Raw genomic sequence first — 10,492 nt, forward strand, 5'->3', positions numbered from 1 at the left:
TGTTGTTGTTAGCCAAGGACATGGTGTACATTTTTGTGAAAGCATTTTAAAACCAGATGAAATTGTTTTTAATTCAGAGGTTTTTCAGAAATATTTTCAATGATACACATTATAGCATACAATCAGTGCACTGGAATTTGGATTAACTTAAATAAGATCAAGTGAATATATCAGCAATCTTCCACAAAATAATTAAGAAGTAACTGTGTACTGCATATGACTTTTAAATATCTTTAAATATCTGATGACTATTGCAATTGTGTTGTGGTGCAGGGTTCATTTGGTTTCTTCCGTTTCCCCCTAAAGTTATAACGGTTCGGTCCTAGGGTTCCCCCCCCCACCACCCGCCCTGGCAGCCCCTCCTTTTGAGAGTGTCAGTTTTTTGTCTCCACCCCTGTTCCCCTGGTTACCCTCTGTCAATCCCTCCCTGAGTTCCTGTCCATCAGCCACTGTCCCCTTCCCTATTTCCAGAAAGTTCTCCCCTCCTCGGTGGGTGACTGGATCGGGAACAAGGGTCCCTCCCTGTCGCATTCCCTATTGGCGAGCCGGCATATTTGTCACGAGTTTGTTCCCTCCCAAGTTCTCTCTCATTGGTTGAAATGTTCTATGTTCCGTCCCTTTCTAATCAGCTGTACCCCTGCCTCGTGGTCCCGACTCGGCTGGCGTTCCCTGGAGACATTAAAGCACTCTGGACTTTGCCCTGATTCGGGTCCCTCTTTTCTACTTCGCCTTCTTGCTGATCACTGCTGCCTCCTGCTGAGGCGCTGCCCGGACGCCCCCGGCGCATCTGGGCAGTGCCCCCCGGCTGTCAGTTGCTGTGCCACAGCTCGGCCGGTGCAGCCTCCTCCCCCGCCCGGGGGAGTAGAGAAAAAACCTCGGACAGCAACTCGGCACAATTGTACTTCAACTCGGATGAAACTTTGACAGATTTCAGTGCATGTTTTGCTTTTTTTTTTGATCTGGGCCAGAACTGTAGAGAAATGGAAGTCTGACCATGTGTGCACTTTATGTGGAATGTATTGAGTGGTTGCAAACTTGTTTGAAGTCGTTGTTTTGGGGAACTAAATATACTTTTTTCCGTGTGTGTGAAAGTTACAGAAGAGTTACTGTCTAACACATAAAAATTCAAAACTAGCCCTATAAATGGGTAAGAAATCACATGTCTCTCACAGCTTTCAAGAAGTGAACCTTTCTTTGGAAAAAGAGAACCAACAATAAGCTGTGCTTTTTATTAAAATTTCTTTTTATTTAATATCTCTCTCCATGTTTGTATACAATGTGTATAATTTAGTGGATTTTGTAGTCAAAACAATTGATATTGCCCCTATTTTCCTGCAGGTTTCTCTAAATATATATCCTCTTCAATGATTTTTTCCCTTTTAATAATCTTTATTTATGGTTCACATGAAAAACCAGCCACTGGGGAGTTGGGAACATGGTTTTTATTGTCTGGATGTTGTCAGTGATGGTGCACGGAAGCATAAAGGATCTTGAATTTTGTAAACCAAGGTAATTGTGCAGGAATCTTGATAACAAATTCTTGTTTTGACTAGTAAAGGATAGGTTATTAAATTCATCGTTGTAGTATCTAAAGCTTGCTCCAAAATGGGGTAATTTTTCATCTAAGGACCACTTTGAAGTACACTCTGCATGTTTTTTTTGAAGCATCCCTTAACAACAGAAAGTTACAGCTGGGATGATGTTTCACTGCTTTTTAAATAGATCCTCTATGCAAAACCTGAGGGCTGTAGTTGAGCTGAGCCCTGTTTTGCTTGGAACTATTAGAGTGTCCTTTTTTTACTGCAAAAGAGAAACCATTACTTTCCATGGAAAGTCTGGGAAGTGACATTATTCCTCTAGCTGCTGACCCAGCCATTGCCATAGTTTCTCTTTTCCTGCTGCCTGGTGAGTCCCTTCTAGATGGGTTTGCAGGTTGAGCATGATGAAATTGCTTAGGCAACTGGGTCTACAGAAACCAAAAGCGGTGTGGAAGAGTTTTTAAAACTTGTTAGTCAGAGAATGAGGTAGTTCACTTCTTTAGTAGTGGTCACCAAGTGTCCTTTTATATGTGATGTTGAATATTGCTTTTTGTTGCCATCAAACAATTAGATGTTAATATTTGTGCCCTGAGACAATTGCTTAAGATGAAATGTAGCAAAGATTCTGCAACTTTTAGAGGAATTATTAACAAACTGCTCAGCTACTAAATACTGTAATACATTGGTGTTAGCTTTTACCTCATCCATATAAAATCCAGTTTATTTTCACCAAAGCTAGACATACTTCACATTTAAATTTCTCTTTGTTTTCAGATGATTTCTAACAGATGGTTATGCAGTGCAGCACTAACATACCTATACTTCTCAATCATGTTTGAAAGGTGGTGTGTGAAAAGAACATTAGACATTTATTGCAGAATGTTGCAGGTTCTCTTCACCTTTTTGTGACGTTCGAAAAAATTTGTTGAAAGAAGAGGAAACTTTCTTCTGTTCTTTGTGGAGTTACCCAAAATCTAGCAGGGAATGAAGCTGAAGTAATAAGGGAGTGAGTATATAAGAGGTAAAATCTGATGTGGTCTTTCAACACTGCAAGGCATTTAATTAAGCTTCCCACCTGTGATGGGGGTGGCTCTTAAAAATCTGTTCCTTCTAAGAAAATGTTACAGCTCTGGAAATTGACTCTGCTGTCCTTTAACTGTAGTAATATACCAAGCTGCAGTGTCCTAAATGACTTGGAGCAGTCAGGCAAAATAGTCCTACCGCAAGTGGTCTGCTGTGGAATTTGGGAGAACCTGTTCAGGTCTCCTGGCCTGTCCCTGGGTTAAGTCACTGTGGGCAAGAAGGGTCATCTGATAATCTGCTTTTCTGTCACACCAGGAGAAGGGAGGAGGCCACTGGAATGTGTTAAATAAAAATTAAAACTGGCCAAGGGTCAGAATGTATTTCTGAATTTCTGTTTTTCTGCTTGAACTTGGACTAAACAATGCTACTTTTTTGCCCCCACAATTTGCCACAAAGTCAAGGTGGAGAAATTACTAACTTTTACCAAGATTTGGAAGTGGCTGTAGTAACAGAGATCATATAAAAAGCTAGAGACACAGAAAGCTAGTATATAAAATCAGCTGAATAGCAAGAGGGAATTGGCATACATCTAGTCTCTTCTCAGGGCTCTTTCTGAATGCTGACTTTGAACGTCACTTGCTTTGTCATAATTCATGGGTAAAGAAAAAGAATATCTGTTTGAAATTGGAAAAGGACAGAACTTGTTCTTTGTTTTTTTTTGTTTTGTGGTTTTTTTTTTTTGTTTGTTTTTTAATGTGGGCCACCAAAAGACACTAGAAAATAAAATTCTCGAACTATTGCCAGCTGAAGCAAAGTTCTGAATCAGTTAAATAAATACCCTGTAACCTATTTGCAGAAGTTCCTCTAGCATCCAAGCTGTGTAGTAATCTCCTCAGATTCTCATGTAGATTTCACAAAAATTGTATTGACAACGTTCTCCCCAGACAGCCTTTGACAAGATCAAAAAAAGTTGACAGGCAGCAGATTCAAAACAAACTGAATCAGGTATTTCTCCACACAGTGAGAAATTTAATCTCTGCAGCTTATAGTTAGAAGATGATATGGATTCCAGGAGTTTACATGGCTTCAATAATGCAACTGTGAAAGAAAATCTCTCTCAGAGCTATTAAAATCTGACTTCAGAACTGATTCCACCTGGTTTATGTGTGGTCTTGAAGAAGATGTAAGAATTCCTTCTTGAGCACTCAATGGAGGATTCTTTGTTATAGGAGTCTTTCCTATTTTTAGGCTGTGCTTTAAGAGGTATAAATTAGAAATCTGCATTATTTACTGCCCTGTACTGTCAGCAGACTTGGTAGGAATTAATGCCAAGACAGCATGCTCTCTTAAGCTCCATGGAGCAATTTTCTTTTTGTTTTGAGACCAGTAACAGTTGTTTGGCCTCTCCATGGTGGGTCTCTGGAAGATCGCTACCAAGTTTTGGTAGTGATGGTAAACCAGGGGCTTCCAGAAGCTCCTCTGCCATGAAATTTGTTGCAGGTGACCTACACAGAGTAGTTAAAGGCATATTTCCTTAATTCTTCACAGGTCCAGTGTTCGCTAAGTGATATTTATATAAACATTAAGAATTTAAAAAAAAAACCCAAATGGTGCGGAACAAATATTTATGCTATCAGATGAAATCTTGGACTTCCCAGATTGAAGAAATTTACAAGCGCTGAGTATTAAAAAGCAAGATTAGAAGAACACTGGGTGTTGGTGTGTTTCCTATGAAACAATTACATTCCTAAAATAGGTATATTCTCTGTCTTGTTCACACTTCTCTTGTTGCTGTTGAAGGACACAGAGATTTGCTTTAGCACCTGACATTGCTTTTCACGCATGGCTTGCAGCCCCAGCTAGCTGAACAAACCAGCCTGCTGTCCAAGAATTTTGCTTACTCCTCATTTCCCTCTTCAAATTGAATTAGATCCAAAGAGTGCTAGGCTTGGAAACAAAAACAGCAACTTGTTTTGAGAAGGAGTAGAACATTTGGCCCCTCTCTGCCTTGTCCTGTGTCCAGGTTTCCCCTCAGCCAGGGCTGGCAGTGAAACCATCGGTGGCCGTCCTCAGGCAGCCCTTTGGCTGGCACTGTCCTGCTGGTCATGGCACACAGGTTCTTTTTGTGCCACCTGCACACGTGCTGCGGGAGCTGCCTCTCCTGGGGCTCAGCCTTGGAGAGCTGCCTCGCAAGGAGACTTTAGATTTCCTCTCCCAACCAACTGCATTTGCCTCCGGCTGTGAGGTTTGGGGATTAGTTCTTGCTGAGTTCAAGGGAGGTGGAGTGGAAAATGGAGGCACTTTTGTGCCTCTCCATATTTTATGTTGGTTGGGGTCTTGCCTAGAACTTGATTTAGGCTAGATTCCTAGGTTTCCTCTAATTTATATGAAACAGTATGTTTTCCCAAGTGGTTATCAGTGAGGCACGAGCCACTGCACTCCTGAGCATTTGCAGCTTCCTGGGATGCCACTGCATCCTGAAACTGAGTCTGCATTGAGGCTGGGAAGCAGAAGGGACATACATAGCACCTGTCTGTGCTGCTTACATATATTTTCATAGCTATTGGTGTTCCTTGATAGGCCTTCACTCTGATTTTGAGTATCATGTGTTGTGAATGAAACTTTCACCGTTGACTTCTGCCTCCTTTCCTGCCACTGTTTTGTTCTTTTCCCATTTATAAGGACACAGGTGAACTAGAAATGTTGTGGTCAGATGTGCTCTGTGGCTGCTCTGTGCTCAGAGGAGCTCTCCTGGATGTACAGCTTAGCATCTCCCTCTTTAAAGGGCTGCCCGGCTTCCTCCTGTCCCATCTCGTGGGTCCATCTTTTCATTCCCTTTTAATTTAAAATACTTCCACAATTTAATATTAAATGCTAGGTAAAAAAAATCCAGTGGCACTCCCAGATAGAAAAAAAATATGTTGTGTGTAACTCAGAGGAGGAATTCTGCTGGCAAAGTGATGGCTTTCCACTGAAGTGGATCAAACAGGTGCTCAGTTGGATGCTGGTGCTGAAGTACTTTTCTTGTGGCTTGAGTGTCTCATGGCAACAGCCTGAGATTTTAATAGCAGAAAGAAGGGATTTCCTGCTAATTTTCCTCTGAGAACTGTCACCTGTACAATCTTTTCCAGCCTCATGTAGTCTGACCTGTAACTGCTCCAAAGCCTGGTTAATTTTTTTAATGCTTTTGAAATTTTTGGTCCCATTTGCAGAGAACAGGAGGGTGCTGGCTATTTTTTTTCAGGTGCAGTGTATTTTTACTGGGGGCGGGACTGGCTTTAGTTTTACCTTCCCAGCATCAGCTGCACTGATGCTGGGAAGTTACTCTCTCTTATTCCAGTTACTCTCCAGGCTGGTACGTGCAACCCCAGTGGCAGCAGTGGTAGATTGAACTGTGCCTGGGCTGGGTTGGGAGGGGAATAATCCTACTGCATCCATGATTTTCCCTCCTGGGCACCTGCAGCAGGCAGAGCTGTGCCCTCCCACTGAGGCTGCCTCAGCCAGGAATGCTTGCAAAATCCCCGTGCTCCTTTTGCACAGTTCTGTTTTTTCCCTGGCAGAAGCAGGGCTGGTATCTCCAGACCAGGGGACATGGTGACACTGGGTGTTGCCATGGAACGTGGTGACGCTGGGTGTTGCCATGGGACAGGTGAGTCCTTGAAGGAACACACTTGTCCCACTGAGCTTGGGGCCCCTATTTGGAGATCAGCTGCAGACGACTGGAAACAAGAATGTGGCATCTCCCAGTTCAAACAAACAAACCAGAAAACTTTATTTTGAGGGATGAGGGGGCCAAACAACAGGGGTGGGTGCTCGTCTGGTCCTGCCCTGGTTTTCAGGCCGACTGTAGGGCTTTTTATCTCGCAGCTGCCGCCGCAAGACGTGCCTCACACGAATTGGCCCGGATTGGGAGCGGGGCAAGATCCAGGGGGGTATGTATGGGGCTGTTTGTTTCCTGGATGACTGAGATTCCTGGGACAGCCTCAATGCCACCTGGCTGGTGGTACCAGCACTCTGGGCTGGACCATCCTCCAACCTGCGGCGCTTTGCCAGTGGGCTCTTGGGTGCCTGAGGATCCGTGTCTCCCCGTGGGTGGCCTCGCTTCAGGCCCTGCTTTCGGCAGGGCAAGCTGCTGCTGGTGACCAGCCCCACGGCCTGGGACCACCCTGACACCTCCTGAGGGGTTGGACCATCCTCCAACCTGCGGCGCTTTGCCAGTGGGCTCTTGGGTGCCTGAGGATCCGTGTCTCCCCGTGGGTGGCCTCGCTTCAGGCCCTGCTTTCGGCAGGGCAAGCTGCTGCTGGTGACCAGCCCCACGGCCTGGGACCACCCTGACACCTCCTGAGGGGCTGGACCATCCTCCAACCTGCGGCGCTTTGCCAGTGGGCTCTTGGGTGCCTGAGGCTCCGTGTCTCCCCGTGGGTGGCCTCGCTTCGGGCCCTGCTTTCGGCAGGGCAAGCTGCTGCTGGTGACCAGCCCCACGGCCTGGGACCACCCTGACACCTCCTGAGGGGCTGGACCATCCTCCAACCTGCGGCGCTTTGCCAGTGGGCTCTTGGGTGCCTGAGGATCCGTGTCTCCCCGTGGGTGGCCTCGCTTCAGGCCCTGCTTTCGGCAGGGCAAGCTGCTGCTGCTGCTGGTGACCAGCCCCACGGCCTGGGACTGCCCTGACACCGCCTGAGGGGCGGTGCTGGGGCTGCTGGTCTCAGCACGCAGCAGTGGCACGCGGTTGAGCCGGATGCGTTTTCCTTTCTGGCTGCCCGAGTCTTGTGCTTGCTGTCTCCATGAACGGCGACGAGCCTGGTCCGGCCTGGCATGTCCGGAGAGGCAGCTGCCGCTCTCTGCGTCTGCCTCTGCCCGGTGACACGGTGTGCATTGGGGAGAGAGAGAGAGGGCAGGGGGAGTGAGCACCTTGTAGAGCTCAGGAAATGTCCCTGCAGCATTGTCCCCAAGGCCCTGCTGGCTGGCTAAAGGGCAGGGGAAGTGCCGGTGCCCACAGCCCAGCCTGGCTCCTCTGGCCCATGAGAGGAGGGCCTCTACTCTGGGGTGATTCTGTGGATCTCCTGTTTCCCCTTTCTGCTGCTCTTGGCCGCTCCCCCTCTGCCATCTGTGGGGAGGGAGACTTGGCTCTCACCTCGCTCCTTGCCAGGGGGACGCCTTTTAGCAGTGTTCTGCTGCACCATTGTGGGTACGGAGGAATGCCTGGACGGTCTGTGCCACAGCACTGCCGGCCTTTCTCCTCCTGACAAAGCCTTCCAATCCTTCCTTGAGTGAAGAGAGATGCCTCAGAGACACCAAAACTCGCTCAGCAGCCTTGGGCAAGCTCCCTCTCGGGATCCTGTCCTCAGCTCTGAGTGCAATGTTGATGTACAGCAACGGTTATACCTCAGGCCTCCCTGGAGATGTGCCCGTGACCTCACAATCAGTGAGTTCTGCGTGCCCCACTCCCCTCACTTGGGGACGGTGTCCTTGTGGGTGCTGTTAAATAAAAATTAAAACTGGCCAAGGGTCAGAATGTATTTCTGAATTTCTGTTTTTCTGCTTGAACTTGGACTAAACAATGCTACTTTTTTGCCCCCACAATTTCCCACAAAGTGAAGGTGGAGAAATTACTAATTTTTACCAAGATTTGGAAGTGGCTGTAGTAACAGAGATCATATAAAAAGCTAGAGACACAGAAAGCTAGTATATAAAATCAGCTGAATAGCAAGAGGGAATTGGCATACATCTAGTCTCTTCTCAGGGCTCTTTCTGAATGCTGACTTTGAACGTCACTTGCTTTGTCATAATTCATGGGTAAAGAAAAAGAATATCTGTTTGAAATTGGAAAAGGACAGAACTTGTTCTTTGGGTTTTTTTTTGTTTTGTGGTTTTTGTTTTTTTTTGTTTTTTAATGTGGGCCACCAAAAGACACTAGAAATTAAAATTCTTGAACTATTCCCAGCTGAAGCAAAGTTCTGAATCAGTTAAATAAATACCCTGTAACCTATTTGCAGAAGTTCCTCTAGCATCCAAGCTGTGTAGTAATCTCCTCAGATTCTCATGTAGATTTCACAAAAATTGTATTGACAACGTTCTGTTGCCAGGATTTTTAGTGAAAAAGCCTCTGCTAGGATTTTTCCTGTCCTGAGGAGCTGAGGGCCCCAGGAAAGAAATGTAAACAATAACTGTCTGCTGCTGTGGAGTGCCACAGGTGAATATTCCATTGGTCCATTTGGATTGTTTTCAATCAGTGACCAATCACAGCCACCTGTGCCAAGGCTGTGAGCAGTCACAGGATTTTTGTTATTCATTCCTATTCTATTCTTGTCTTTGTAGCCTTCTGATCTTTCTCTCTGTTCTTTTAGTATAGTTGTAATGTAGCATTTTAGTATAATATATATCATAATAAATCAGCCTTCTGATCAACATGGAGTCAAGCCTCGTGTCCTCGCACCAGGGGCCCAAGTCAAAGCAACAATTGGTGACCCCTGGACGTGTGAAACTGATGGTCACCCCAAGAGTGACCATGGAATCTAGCCTGGAGCTGAAGAAACGAGACCCTGAAGATGGGCAGAGTTCACAGCCAAGGCGAACAGGAGAACCTGTTGGACTTTCCTGGAGATTGTGTCCAGAGACCGCAGAGCAGCAGAGCTGCACAGCTGGATCCACAAGGACACTGTCTAGAGGTACTGTTATTTTTTCCCTTCCTGAAGATCCTGCCATTCGCAAAAGGTGGGAGGAAAGTTGGGAAAAGGTACCTTCGGAAGCTCAGGTTCCGTTTACTGCGTCAGAGGAGAAAGTTATTAAACACTGGTGCAGATGGGGACGCAGGGACAGAATTCCTCAATGTATGTTGGAGAGACGGTGTTATGAGTTCTTCAGATGGGCAAAATTTCATAGATTTATTACAAATGTCGTAGACTCCCTTGATTTACGTTTTTGGGAGTTCATGGACGCTCTTTTTAGGTGGACAATAGTCCAGCGTGTTTCATCCCCAATGATGCATGCAGTGCACACACTGCTTTATGGTGTTATCTTGAAATGGGGACGGGCTGCAGGGGACATCATGGCTCGGGAGCGCAGTCGCGTTCTGTCCCCGCCAGCTTCGGCACGAGAGAAGCCTCTCAAAGAAGACGAACCGCGAGTTTGCATTCCCCCCGCACTGCCCACAGCTGAGCAAAAGTTTTTCTCCGCTCCCTTGGAGCAAACAGATCTACCTTCCCCCCCCGCTCCTTCTCTTGGGGGCGATGAAAAACCGAACCCGCCGCTTTCCGGGCCGGCCCCGCCCGCTTCGCCGCGAAATTCTCCGCTTCCCCCACCCCGGGAGGGAGCGGATCCGGCTCCGCCTCAGCCAGCCCCGCGGGAGGCGCCGGACCCCGCGGCTCCGCCTCAGCCAGCCCCGCGGGAGGCGCCGGACCCCGCGGCTCCGCCTCAGCCGGCTCCGCCCGCGGCCCCGCAGCCGCCCGGGCCAGCTCCGCCGGCTCTGATGACTGCGCCTGCGCCGCGGCACCCGGAACCGCCTCCCGCCGATCCGCCCGTGTTGCCAGGCAGCGCGATCAACAACAGTGATTCCCCGGCTGTGCTGCTGCTCCCGGGAGCTGCAGGAGCTGCCTCCGTGTCTTCTTTCTCTGCATCCCAGCCGGCAACTGAATTCGCAACGGTGCAGGCGGCGCCTGCGCGGGCCGACCCCGCTCCGAGCCCGCCGCCCCCGCCTGTCCCGCCGCTCCCTGCCGATCCAATTGCAGTGCAAGAGCTTGCTGAGAATAGTGCTGAGCCCACGAGACCGCCTCAAAAGTCGACACCAGCGCCCGTGCTGCCTGCACCACCCACCCCAGTTGTCCCGCAGGTTTCTGAAATTCCATCATTCACATCAAACCCTGCGAAAAGCCTATCCTTCCGTAAAAAAAGCATAACCCTCCAGCTGACTGCAGGAGCAGTTCGGCTGGCTG

The sequence above is a fragment of the Passer domesticus genome, chromosome 9, assembly GCF_036417665.1.
Source record: "Passer domesticus isolate bPasDom1 chromosome 9, bPasDom1.hap1, whole genome shotgun sequence".
Lineage (NCBI taxonomy): Eukaryota > Metazoa > Chordata > Aves > Passeriformes > Passeridae > Passer > Passer domesticus.